The sequence below is a fragment of the Eulemur rufifrons genome, chromosome 1, assembly GCF_041146395.1.
Source record: "Eulemur rufifrons isolate Redbay chromosome 1, OSU_ERuf_1, whole genome shotgun sequence".
In the NCBI taxonomy this organism is placed as follows: Eukaryota; Metazoa; Chordata; class Mammalia; order Primates; family Lemuridae; genus Eulemur; species Eulemur rufifrons.
The window spans coordinates 39182362-39196019 of NC_090983.1; positions in this window are offsets into that span (position 1 = coordinate 39182362).

A 13658-nucleotide genomic window follows, 5' to 3' on the forward strand; every position below is an offset into this window, starting at 1 on the left:
CTTCTCCCCTCCCCCCATCTCCACCCCCCCCCCCCCCCCCCCCCGTCCATAGAAAAATTGTCTTCTGTGAAAACAGTCCCTGGTACCAAAAAAGTTGGGGACCACTGCCCTAAGATACCCCAGTGAGTTATAATCCTTTTATAATCCCCTCCTCTTGGCTATGTCGAACCTGCAATTTGCTTTAGAATTATGGCAAAGGTGCTGAATCACTTCTGTGATTATGCTACATTAGATAAGACTGTCTCAGCAGAATGCAGGGAGAGGTTCTCCTACTGGTCTCCAAGAAATAGACCACCATGTCCTGAGAAGCCGATGAGAATGCCACATGGAAGAAACAGAGCAGCCTCAAGGTGCTGAGAGCAGCCCCTGGAGGACAGACAACCAGCAAGAAAACAGAGACCACAGTCCTACAATTACAAGGACTAAATTCTGCCAACACTCACACGAGTTCAGAAGAGGCCCCCAGCTCTAGAAAGGAACACACCACAGCTGACACCTTGAGTGCAACCTTGCAAGACCCTCATCAGAGGGCTCAGCTAAGCCATGCCCAGATGCGTAAACCATGGAAACCGTGGGATAACACATATGCCTTGTTTTAAGCTACCAAGTTTGTCGTTATTTGCTATGCAATAATACAAAATTCATGTAGTAACTATGAGAATTAATATGTGAATTTTGCAAGGTTACAGGATTACCAAGTCAATATACAAAAATTAATTGTATTTCTATACACTAGTTGCAAATAACTGAAAAACAAAATTTTAAGAATTCCGTTTAGAATATCCTCAAAAACTGTAAAATCATTTTAAATAATTTTGTTTAAATATGTGAGATTTCTATACCCAAAACTACAAAACCTGGCTGGGAGAAATTGAAGAAGACCTAAGTCAATGGAGAAACATACCATGTCGACAACTTGGGAATGAGTTCTCTTGCCCACCATTTTCTTGCAATGTAAGATGTGCTGCACTTCCTGGAATTCCCCTTTAAAACAGAGGCATTTCCCCAGCTGCTTGGAGTATTGGCAGGTGATGGTCCTCAGCTGACCATCTTTCTTGGAATTGCTCTCAGCTGATGACGGCCCTTGCCGATTGTGCCTCCAGGGTGGGGAGAGGCTTTTTTCAATGAATGGTGCATGCAGGGATAAACGGTCATAGCCCCCTTCCCTTAAGGTGGGACAACTTTGAAGGGCCCATCCCAGCTTCAGAGCTCTTTGTAGAATGAGCTGAGGCCCTTGTTGCAACTGTGTTGTAGTTCAACATCCCCCTCTGCCTGTTGCAATTCTGCTTCCCTCACCCCTCACAGGTATTTCTAAAAGCACTCCTCAATAAACTGCTTCCAAATCTCAGAGTCTTAGCATCTGTTTCCTGGGACCATGACCTAATGCATTACCTAAATTGATCCATAGATTTAAATGCAATTCCAAGCAAAATCCCACAAAATTATTTTCTAGAAATAGGTAAGTTGATTATAAAATGTATAGAAAATGTGAAAGACCTAGAAGAGTCCAAGTAGTCTTAAAAAATATAGGCAAAGATAGAGAACACACACAATCTAATTTCAAATCTCACTAAAATTAAAGGAATCAAGTAATGCAATATTGGCATAAGGCTGTATAAGTAAATCAGTGGAACAGAATAGAGAGTCCAGAAATAACCCAATATGGTCAATTGATTTTTGACATGGGCACCAGTGTGACAATTTAATGGAGAAATACAAGTCTTTTCAACACATGGTGCTGGTACAATTGGATAACTATATAGAAAAAATGAATCTCAACTCCTTTATACCACATACAAGAATTAATTTGAGATGAATTATAGACCTTAATGTAAGATACTAAAAAATTTCTAGATAAAAAACAAAATAGAATATTTTTACAACCTTAGAGTAGGCAAAGATTTCTCAGAGAGGACACAAAATGCATCAAACATAAAAAGAAAACCTGATAAATTGAACTTCATTAAAATTAAAAACTTCTTACCAAAAATCAGCATTAAGAAAATAAAAAGGCAAGCCATCAGATAGAGAAAATATTTGCCATACATATATCTGACAAAGAACTTCAATCCAGAATGCACAGAAACTCCTACAAATCAATAATAAAAACACAAAAAACTCAGTGAAAATAATGAGCAAAATATCTGGGCAGACCTTCATAAAGGTATACAAATGGCCAATAAGAACACGAAAAGATGATCAATAGCATTTGTCATCAGGGACATGTTTATTTAAACCACAATGATAACTCCAAAATTCGGGGCCAAAGCAATTGGAAGGAAGAAGTAACTATTTATTGGGATGGGAAAATGGTGGGTGGAGAAAGTTTGTGGAGGTGGAAATCAGGAATCTGATCTGGGACATAGTAAGTTTGAGACATATGTTAGCCAGCCAAATAGAGCTGTTCAGTAGGCCACTGGAATATATGTTTGGAGTTTGGGGGAGAAGTCTGGGCTACAAATATAACTTTGGTAGTCATCAGTTTATTTAAAGCCATGAGATGATGTAGGGAATTAACATAGAAGATTGGATTCTGAAACATTCTTGATGAAGACCTTCCCCTTCTAAATCTATAAATGGCATGTAAATCCGCAGTCTGTATTTAGCTATTTGCATACTCATGGGGAGTTCACTATGTTCCCCTGTCTAATTTATTCACTTAAACTTTATAATACAAGCATTTATTGAATATCTTCAGTGTGCAGGGCCCTGTCTCCATGTGTCTATCACGCAAGAACCAACATGTCTCAAAGATTCCACCTAGGTGATATGAATTAGTAGGGAGCATAAATAAACAATCTAGAGTCATGTATCTTGTCATGCTGCCTAACTGATTCACAGAAATTTATTGCCCTGATAAATTGCAAAGATGTTTTAGGTAATATTGAGCAACGCCTTTGCAAGAGAAAACACATAGCTCTATTTTCTCACCACTTCTGGGAGATCAAGGGACAAAGTTTATCACTGTTTTGTTTACTGGTTTTTTAAAAATAAATCTGCTGTTCATGAAAGGTTACAATAAATTGAAGAAAACTTAACCCAAAATCCTCTAGAAGTGAGTTTTCTAGGTCAAATCAACCCACGACCTCTGTGAGGCATTGCCTTCCCAAACTAAACAGTTATGGAAAAATTTACTCAGTCTTTTGGTTGTTTTGTCTTCTTTATTTTCATGTTGCTTTTTAAATTTTATTGTAAAATAAAACACTAATATGGAAAACCACACAAATCAAATGTATGGCTTAATGAATTATTATAAGGCAAACACCTCCAAGATCATGAAACAGAACTTTCCCAATCACCCTGCAGTCCCTTTGATGTGCCCAGCCCCAATCACAGCCCCTCCTTTCTCCATGAATAACCTCTATCCTGACTTGTTCCTTTTGTCTCTGTATTTCCTGCAAATTGGAAGTTGAATCCAGAGACCAGGTCAGACTCAGGTTCCATCGCCTTGACAACCCCCTAGGTGCTGTTTTTGGAGACCACTGGGAACGTAATACCTAGTGGTCTCTCCTTTTGTGATTTTAGAAACTGTTGATACTTAATGCCTATAGCTACTGAATGGAGGTTGCAAAATGGTAATATTCTAATTCTATCACTTCGTTTTCCTTTATTAGTTAGAATACTTTCACAAAGAGATGCTTCCACTTATCCACTGTTTGGTTACACAGTGAAATAGTTCATATAGGAAAGGGAGGATAAATGTTTGGTTCTTTAGCTCTGTTTACCAAAATAATGATTTGGTTTTCTATCAATCCTCCAAAAGTAGTAATTACTTTTCATATCAGTATGAAATTGTGAATTTAAACGTAGTTGATGAATTTCAATCCATTGCAATTATCATTACTAACTCAAACTTTCCATCTCTGGCCAATGGGAACCTCTTCAAGTTGACTCCTAAGTCCTTTAGACATGACCCCAGTAGTCTTTGATAGCTTCCTTGCCATTTGATATGACAAAATGTTCCAGAGTCTTCTTGTTTATTTCCTGCATTACACCTGGAATCAGCAATTTTTCCAAAGAGAACTGGTACCTTGTAGTGATGAATGGTATTGCAAGACCACAATCTGGATGGCAGATGTGCTCATTGCTACTGTGAAGGTTGTTATTTCTAGATCTTTTCAGTGGACATATCTGGTAATAAAATAAGATAAAGAACCTCATGGGTTTATATTGATACTTCCCATTCAGTTTTGAGATCACAGAGATTTTACTTAACATCTTCTCTACTACTTAAGTATCACCTTTCTGCTATACCAAGAATCCTGTTTCTCAAGGGACAAAGGAGAATGGTAGAGTTGAATATCTCATAACTATTCATTTGTTTTATTCCATATCATATACATAAGTCTCAGAAGAGCAATATTAAGACTAAAACCAATATGATCAATGAAATTATTCTCCCCCTTTCTATTTTAAACAGTTGTACAATATCAACACTATCAGAGGATATAGCCTTAAGCATTCTTTCTTAGCTCTCACTTAATCATAGTTCTAGGGAACCTATGTACTTCACCAACCTATGTAGCTCACCAACAGTCCTTATATTATGATATTTGTCTAGTTATTTTATCTGAATCTCATTTTTTTAGAGATTTCTCAGGAAGTGTTCATGGGAACAGTATTCCCTAAGTTCCATCTGTGCCCATTATACTTGAAAGTTTCGTGCTAGATATAAAATCTTATTCACACTTGTTTTCTTGAGGATCTTAAATATGTTAATCTCTATTTTATTGCATAGAGTATTAGTGTCAAAAAGTATAATAATCTAATTTTCTTTTCCTTATAAATCACACACTCCTTTTTTCTAGGTATCAAGGAATGTCTTCTTTTTTTTTTAAGTTGCGTGATTCGACTAGAATATATCTTGGTATTGGTCATTCTGGGTCAATATTCTCAGGGTAGATGATGTGCTTTTTCAATATTTAGTTTCAAATCTTTTTAAAATTTATTTTCAGGAAAGTTCTCAAATTATCTGTATGTTCTATCTTCTCTGCTTATCTTCAATATTTATCATCGTCTCTCAAATCCTTTGTCTTTCTTCATTTCCTTTTTCTTGTTTAGTTTTAAAATATTTTATATTTTAATTTTTTTCATTTTTAAATAATTTCATACTGGCAAAAAACGTTGTAAAAAACAGTACAAAGAATTCTGGTCTACTGTTTACCTAGTTTCCCCAAATGTTAACATCTTACATAAACATAGTACATTTTATCAAACTCAGGAAATTAACACAGATGTAACTCTATTATCTAATCTACAGAACTTATTCAAATTTTAACTGTTTGATTAGTGTCTTTTTTAAAATCAGAATTTAGTCCAACATTATACGTTGTATTTAGTTGTCTGTCTTTTTAGTCTCCTTTAACTCTGAACAGTTACTCCATCTTTCCTTGTGCGTATTTTGAAAATTGTTGGCTAGTGATTTTGCAGACGTCCCTCCCATTTGGGTTATCTGCTGTTTCCTCATGATTAAGTTTAGGTCAGGATTTCTCAATTTATTTGACATTTTGGACTTGGTAATTCTTTGTTGTAGAAGGCTGTCTTCTGCATTGTATTTATTGTACATTTAACAGCATCCTTGGCCGTCACCCACTCAAGGTCAATAGCACTCTTCTAGTCTTGACTTTCAAAAATGTCTCTAGATGCAGGTGGGAAAGGGGAGGAGGAGATGGGTAAGCTCACACCTAACAGGTGCGGTGCATGTTGTTTAGGGGATCGGCACACTTGTAGCTCTGACTCGGGTGTTGCAAAGGCAATTTATGTAACCAAAGCATTTGTGTACCCCTGTAAATATTCTGAAATAAAACAAAAACAAAATGTCTCTAGACATTTCAAATCTCCTGAGTGTGGGAGGAAATTAATCCTAGGATATGTATTTTGGGCAAGAATACTACAGAAGCAATATGTGTCCTCCTGATAGCATTGTATCAGGAGGCACAATTTGTTCCATTACTGGTAATGTTAACTTTTGATCACTTGATTAAAGTGGTCCTACCAGATTTCTCCACTTAAATTTAACGTTTTTTTCCTGTATAAATAATGTGTCATGTAAGACTATACAAATATATTCTGCTTCTTACTGTGCGTTCACCTACTAATTTTGGCATCCATTGATGATTTTTGCATGAAACAGCTATTACTGTAGTTTTTGCCAATAATTCCTTCTACATTTATCACTTATACAGTCATGTGCCACATGATGACGTTTTGCTCAACAACAGACTACATACACAATAGTGGTCCCATAAGATTATAATTCTATATCTTTACTGTATGTGTATCTATGTTTAGATACACAAATACCATTGTGTTACAATTGCCTACAGTATTCAGTACAGGTGTGTAGCCTAGGAACACTAGGCTATACTGTCTGGGTTTGCGTAAGTACACGTTATGTTTGCACAGCAATGAAATTGCCTAAGGATGCATTTCTCAGAACATATCCCTATCGTGAAGTGACACATAGTTGTACTTCTGTGTTAGGAAAGTCTTCCCTTTTCTTCCATTTATCTCTTCATTTGATTATGTATTTATATTAGTATGAACTCATGCATTCTCATTTTATGTTTATAATCCATTACTGTACTATCATTATTCATTTTGTTGCTCAAATTGTCCAAGATATGGTCATTGGGAGGCCCTTAAAATTGACTTTTTTTTTAAAACTTTGCTCATTTTACTGATGTGTAAAATGCAACCTAAGTGTAAAATAAGACAAGTTCTCCATCCTTCATCAGATTGCTGCACCCGAGTCTCCCACGTGGACATTCTGGACCTGCCCTGCGGCCAGGCTACCAGGTTCAGACTTTATTAGTAGATGATGGTGATGATTTTTTTCCATCAGGACAAACCAAAACAAACAAAAAAAGCCAGGAATGAGTTGATCAGGTCTGCAAATAAGAAAACTTCACTGTGACAGCTTGAAGTTTGGAAACTGGAGACGGGTAAGGCAGTGAGCACAGAAGGGGGAGGTGTTTTAAGAGGAGGGAGGTGCTACAGTTCAGATGTGAAAAGAGAGATCTGTGTAAAATATCTCAATAATTTTTTACATTGATTTCATGTTCAAATGAGAAGATTTTGGATATATGGATCAAATAAAATATATTAAATATATTATTGAAATTAATTTCACTTTATTCTTTTTACTTTTTTAATGTGGTCATTAGAAAATTTAAAATTACATATATGAATTGCATTCATGGCTTACATTATATATATATATATATATATATATATTTTTTTTTTTTTTTTTTTTTTTGAGACAGAGTCTAGTCACCTGGGCTAGAGTGCCGTGGTGTCAGCCTAGCTCACAGCAACCTGAAACTCCTGGGCTCAAGCAATCCTCCTGCCTCAGCCTCCCGAGTAGCTGGGACTACAGGCATGCGCCACCATGCCCAGCTAATTTTTTTTCTATATATTTTTAGTTGTCCAGCTAATTTCTTTCTATTTTTTTTAGTAGAGACGGGGTCTCACTCTTGCTCAGGCTGGTCTCGAACTCCCGATCCCAAACAATCCACCCGCCTCGGCCTCCCAGAGTGCTAGGATTACAGGCGTGAGCCACCCCGCCTGGCCGGCTTACCTTATATTTCTATTGGACAGTGTTGGTGTATATATATATATATATATATATATAGCATTTTTTGTGATTAATTTATCAATATTAATGTACATTTTAAAATTTTATTTAAAAATTTAAGTTGACTTTTTTTAAGGGCTATCTGGAGCATCGTTAAGAGTTCAGAAAAACAAAAATTACAATGAAAAAACATATGGGTAGTGAAAGGGTTATAAGAACAGGGAATCAGCACTTTGTGTCCAAAAACTTTAGCAATTTTCCCAGCTCGCTGAATTGTGGGAACTCAGCTTTTCCAGCGAATAAATATCCTATTTTTAACATTTTTATTATACAATTTGTCACAGGCTGTCTCATGAGAGTATCAACAATCAGTTTCAAACAGAATCCAACCACAAGCATTTCTCCACATGTGACTCGGAACATCTGGCCTGCTGGAGTCCTCCTTCACGTCAGGCGGTGCCGGCAGTCTGACTTTGAGTCCCCCACGCCTCACTCTTTGTCATACTTCCCACACTGGAAACAAGGCGGGGGGACACCAGCTTTAAGAGGCCAGCCTTCGGCAGGTCTGAGTCCTCGGCTTCTACTCCTCCTCACGTACACTGCACACCCTTCTCATGGAGGCAGGCGGTGCATTCCATGGCTATCACTGACTCCATGATTTATGTGGCATTTTCCCTAATGGGTTGAGATGAAAGCTTTGGTCTAGGAAAAAAACCAAAAAATCAGTCAGCACCTCCAAGCTGAAGAGATTGTAATACCTGCACTGAGCAGAATGCTTCAAGGAGGCTCACGTTCTTAAGAAGCACAGCGCTGCCGTGTTGCCCATACCTTCACATAATGAATAAAAGGTTTATGACTGGAAAAATGAAGAAAGGCAAATGTGCTCATTCAGCTGGGGTGATCGCAGCAATGAAAGACGCCGAGAGAGGGCGATCTAGTGGGACATGAGAATTATGCAAAGGGACCCCCACAGTCTTACCTCCCCTCTCAGCAATGCCACTCTTTTTGAAAAGTCAGAAACCGCACTTTAAAAATTCACTGATATTGTTGGCTACCTGAAAAAGCTCCGTGGTAAATTCTTTCCGAAGGGGAAGAGAAATCCTTAATGAAGTGAAAACTGTCCCTAAATTACGTTTCACAAGTGCAGGTGTCAATACCAGTTTTTCTTTAAATGAGGGGTACATGCAGAAGAGTCTCGTTCATATAAGAGGTAGACTCTTCAGAACAGCATCTGTTTAGTAAATAAATGCTTGTTTGACACTTTGGCTCTCCCATGTTCAGTAGGAAGACACACTACACCTCTCACCATTCCGTGATTCACATAGTTGTACGCTTAGGTGCTCTTGGCTACGATAACAAGATGCATAATAAAACATCTGTCTCAGCAGAAAATGGATTTTGTCTTTAAAAGGATCATTATCAACATATGTGAAAATATTTAAGCAGAATTAATATGAATAAAAAATTAACTGGAAGATTAAATGTATTTGAATGAATATATGCCATTTTTTCATTATCAAAATCAATGTACTTGTTGCATTTTGCCACACTCATAATTGTATAAAATAAATGACAGAGAAGATAGTGAAAGTTTCAACTTAAGTTAGGTCCAGTTTAGAGTCACTGCTACCATAACTTTAATTAAAGTCTTTTAACTTCAATGACAATGTAATATGTAGCATATGTACATATCGTGTACATAAGGCACAATTTTGATTTCCAGGAGTTTGTGGGGAATATTATACACTTTTATGTCATTACCTAGTTTTTATAATATTCCTTTCTGTGAGTATTTAATGGATAAATGAATAAATGAACGAATGAAAGGGAAGCAATAATGTAAGAAGATGAAGAAAATAAAAGAAATTCTGCAAAAGTAACATAGTATTTATATTGGGAAGACTTTCTCATAATACACCTTTTAATTTTAATACCTAACAAGAATTCATGTGACTTGTTGAAAAGGTTTGCCCACCTTTTCTAGTTGGTAAATAGTCTTCCACATCAACAGAGGTGACAGCTGTTTGTTTGTTTGGTTTTTTCCTTTGGAAGAGGAGAAGCCTGAGGGATGGGCAGCCCCTAAACTGGGAAGGAGACAGAACTGACACACTGCAGGGCCATGGTCAAGTTCTCTTTCTTGATAATGATGTTGGGCGATTGAGTAGATGAAATATTTATTTACATCTTTTTTTTTTTTTTAAAGAGCTAGGTTATTAACACTCTGCAATTCTTCTTTCAACAGTTCATTGGGTTTTGTCTATGCTGAAATTCCCTTTATGCAGATAGGCTGTATTTCAAGAGTTTATTTTTTTGTTAGAGACCATGAATATCTTTTTCCATAAAAATTGTTCTAAAAGGTGGTTGGATCCCTATGCTCATCCCCAAAGCCTATTCATGTCCTGTGGTTTTGAAACACCTCATGTTTGCAGTGACACATAATTGAAAATAATACTACTTGTCATTGAGAGAGAAATAACTAATATTTTATTTATAAAGTAAAATAAGAAATATTTCCACTTGAAAACTGGCACTTCAGGAGAAGTTTACACTAGAAAAAGATGAGGAGATAGACTATATGTATTTTTAAGGACTTTAGAGTTTGAGCATACTTTTTTTTCTAATTTCAGTTAAAATGCTTTTTCTTTTATTTCGATGAGGATAATTTGATGTAATCATCAATTAGAATGTAACCTGCAGGAGCCCAGGGACTTGTCAATTTTATTTGCCATTATTTCCTCAGCACCTAGAACAGTATCTGACAGAGATCAATATTAATTGCATTCATTCATTCAATAATTTTGCAAATACCTATTGAGTGTCTGCCACTACATAGAAAAATTGGAATAGAAAAAAAGAAGTTGTGAAAAACCGAAGTCTCTACCTTCGTGGAGTTACCCTTTTGTAGGGGGGGAGAGAAAATCATAAAAGAATCTCAGTAATGAATGCAAACATTTAAAAAAGTTAGCTAAGTGCTCTAAAGCTGTGGTCCCAAACCCCGGGGCTGCAGACTGGTACTGGTCCGTGGCCTGTCAGGAACTGGGCTGTACAGCAGGATATGAGTGGCAGCGAGTTAGAGAAGATTCATCCGGATTTACAGCAACTCCCCATCCCTCGGGTCACTGTATAAGCTCCCCCTCCTGTCAGAGCAGCAATGGCATTAGATTTTCACAGGCGCGCAAACCCTACTGTAAACTGCACGTTCGAGGGATCTGGGTTGCGCACTCCCTATGAGAATCTAACGCCTGATGAGCTAGATGGAGCTGTGGCAGTGATGCTAGCTCTGGGGAGCAGCTGCAAATACAGATTATCGTTAGCAGAGAGGTTTGACTGCACAGTAAATGTAATGTGCTTGAATCATCATGAAACAATTCTCCCCAAGTCTATGGAAAAATTGTCTTCCGTGAAACCAGTCCCTGGTGCTAAAAAGGTTTAGAGTCTAAAGGAAAGTTATTTCACCATGATTAGCACATTTTGGTTCAAAGATTGCATGAAGTTGAAGAAACATAATTCTCCTATGGAGGGGCGAGAGGGAAGGAGGTTATACGAGTGTGCACGTACAGAACAGTGTGAGCTTTCCAGAGAGGCAGCGATTGCAGCTGAGAGAACAGCAAGCAGGAATGGAGTGCCAATTGCTGTCATGTACGACGCCCCCGCGTGGGGCTGGAGTGAAAATCAGTGGTGGTGGGGGTGGCGGAGATGTCCTCCCAGGGCAGGCAGCCATGCCATCCAGAGTGGTCAGCAGGCATGGAATGGAAGGGGGTGGTGAAGGCAGTTTCATTCAAATACGCAAGATGTTTCATGACTTAGAAAGTTCCCATGTTGAGTCTTTCCAAAAAGTTAATTTTAAAATTTAGAGAAATAACTTTTGATTTAAAAAAACTATTTTTATAATTGAGTTCTAGAAAACTAATTGGAAAGATAAATGTAAGGAATAATCAAACACTATTTATCCATTAGAGAGTATGTTAAGACATGCAGCTTGAGCAGCCTCTTTGCCATTGCAGAATATTTCCTCTCACTTATAGTCTCCGGCCCAACCCCCCATGCTTTGCCCTGCCTTGCGTGCTGCTCTGTACACACAGCTTGGCCATATCCCTGTCTCCACCAGGTCATCCTCAGTTCTGCCATCTCTCTCCCCCTACTTCGCCATCAATCTGGCAGACAGGCCTAGAGCCACAAAGGGTAACACCAGTCCACTCAGCGGAGAGCAATGGAGCATTTTCCTGATGGCATGAAAGGAAGCTACATGTCTCCAGTAGCAGGGAAGGAATTAACAGTGACCCCTGGGGGCCTGACATCTGGGACTTTGCTTGGTTGAGTTGGTGGATACAATCCAAGCTGGCATCATGGAACTCTATTTTGTTCTTTTTGCTTTTTTCAAATTTTAACCCAAGTGTTATGATATTTGAGGGACAGGGCATATTATTTTTAAGGAGGGTAGAAAAATGCAGCATTATGTTGCAAAACAGTTACAAAAATATCTCCAGTACTTCCTGATTAGATGCATCACAGATGGGGAGGTCCAGTCCGCCTGTTTGCAAGATGAGGTTAAAGTTCAAGAAAATAAGCACATAGGGAGGTTTTATGTTTCTCTTCTTTTTAACCATATACCCACGTACATATGCATACAGGCATGTTCTCACACGCACACCATCTTTGGAACTAAGGATTCTGGGCACTTTTTATTTTGGAAAACAACTTAGCCACAAGAGACACTGAATCATATATACATATAGTTTCACAGAATAAAATACGTTTGATTGTTTTAAATATCCGTCCGTTAGTCTCAAGCAAATGGAAATCATAGCGATAGTACTGCTAAGGCAAGAAAGGCCCCATATCTAACATTTAAATGGAAATAAGGCGTCCCATGTTGAATGAGTGACAGAAATAGGTCTATATAGTTAGCTTCTTTAGCATCAATGTTTTAAAGGGGAACAGTAGTAAATGATTCCCTTACAAATCTTAAATGAAGCATAAGTAAAACTCTGCAGATGCAATTGTTTCTCTTTACGGTCCAAAGCACCAGCTGTGTAGGTTCAAGGGCCATTTGGAGCTCGGGTGGCAGCTTGCCAGTGGGTCCCGTCTCTATCAGCTGTCATTCACACCAAGTGCTGGAGGACATGCTTAAGATGCTAAAATCACTGCTCTCTTCGTCCCAGCTCCAGCAGTCGAAAAAATATTTTCAATCTGTAGCCATTTTTGTAGAAAACCTATCTGATCACGATTCTAATTTTCTTCTGCAACAGAATTATTTTATTAGTGGGTCTAGAAAATAAGAGGGAGGTAACAGAAAAATTAATAGCCTACTTAAAAAAAACCGTCCATGCCTGTGCTGTACAGAATATACTTATCAACAACAAAATCTATCCCCAGGGATAAGCATGCCTTTTTTAGGCACATTCTCAAAAGTTTAGGATTTTTGTAAATTTTCTTTCTCATCATTCCACTTTTTCTCCCAATAGCTTGTTTTTTGTTTTTCTCTAACTGGAAGTGGCTTCCAATATGTCAGCTCCCCCAGAAGTGAAGAACTCCAGGCTGTCACATTGACAAGCATCGTGTTCCATTCTGGAGGCTGCATTTTAGGAGAGACACTGACTACCCTGAGTGCAGGCCAGCTAGGGCCTGGATTCATATCGTACATGGAGAAGAAATAGAGGGTATCAAGCCTATGCTTTCTGAACAGGATGTGGTTGTCATGTTCAAGAGAGTGACCCACCAGAGTGGCCTCAGAAAAGAACCAAGGCAGAAGTCACAGTTGCAGTTTTCATACCGTTCTTCAATCAAATTTTCATTGGTGACACATTTTACCGTGTGCAATTTTAGTGTTAATTAAATATTGCGTTACTAATTTTTCATGAGAAAACTATGAGTAACACCCCTCACATATGTGATTGCTTCAGGGTCAAACACCAATGCCAGTAATTTGGGTTCCTACATAGCATTTGTCCTGAGACGCTTGAGGGGTGGAGAGACAAGGGCAAAGTGAGCATTAACCAAGGTGTATCCTTGATCAACAAGCTTCTACTGAAGCATGTGCTGCAAAGGCTGTGTGTGTGTGTATAAACCAAGAGTCAGATCT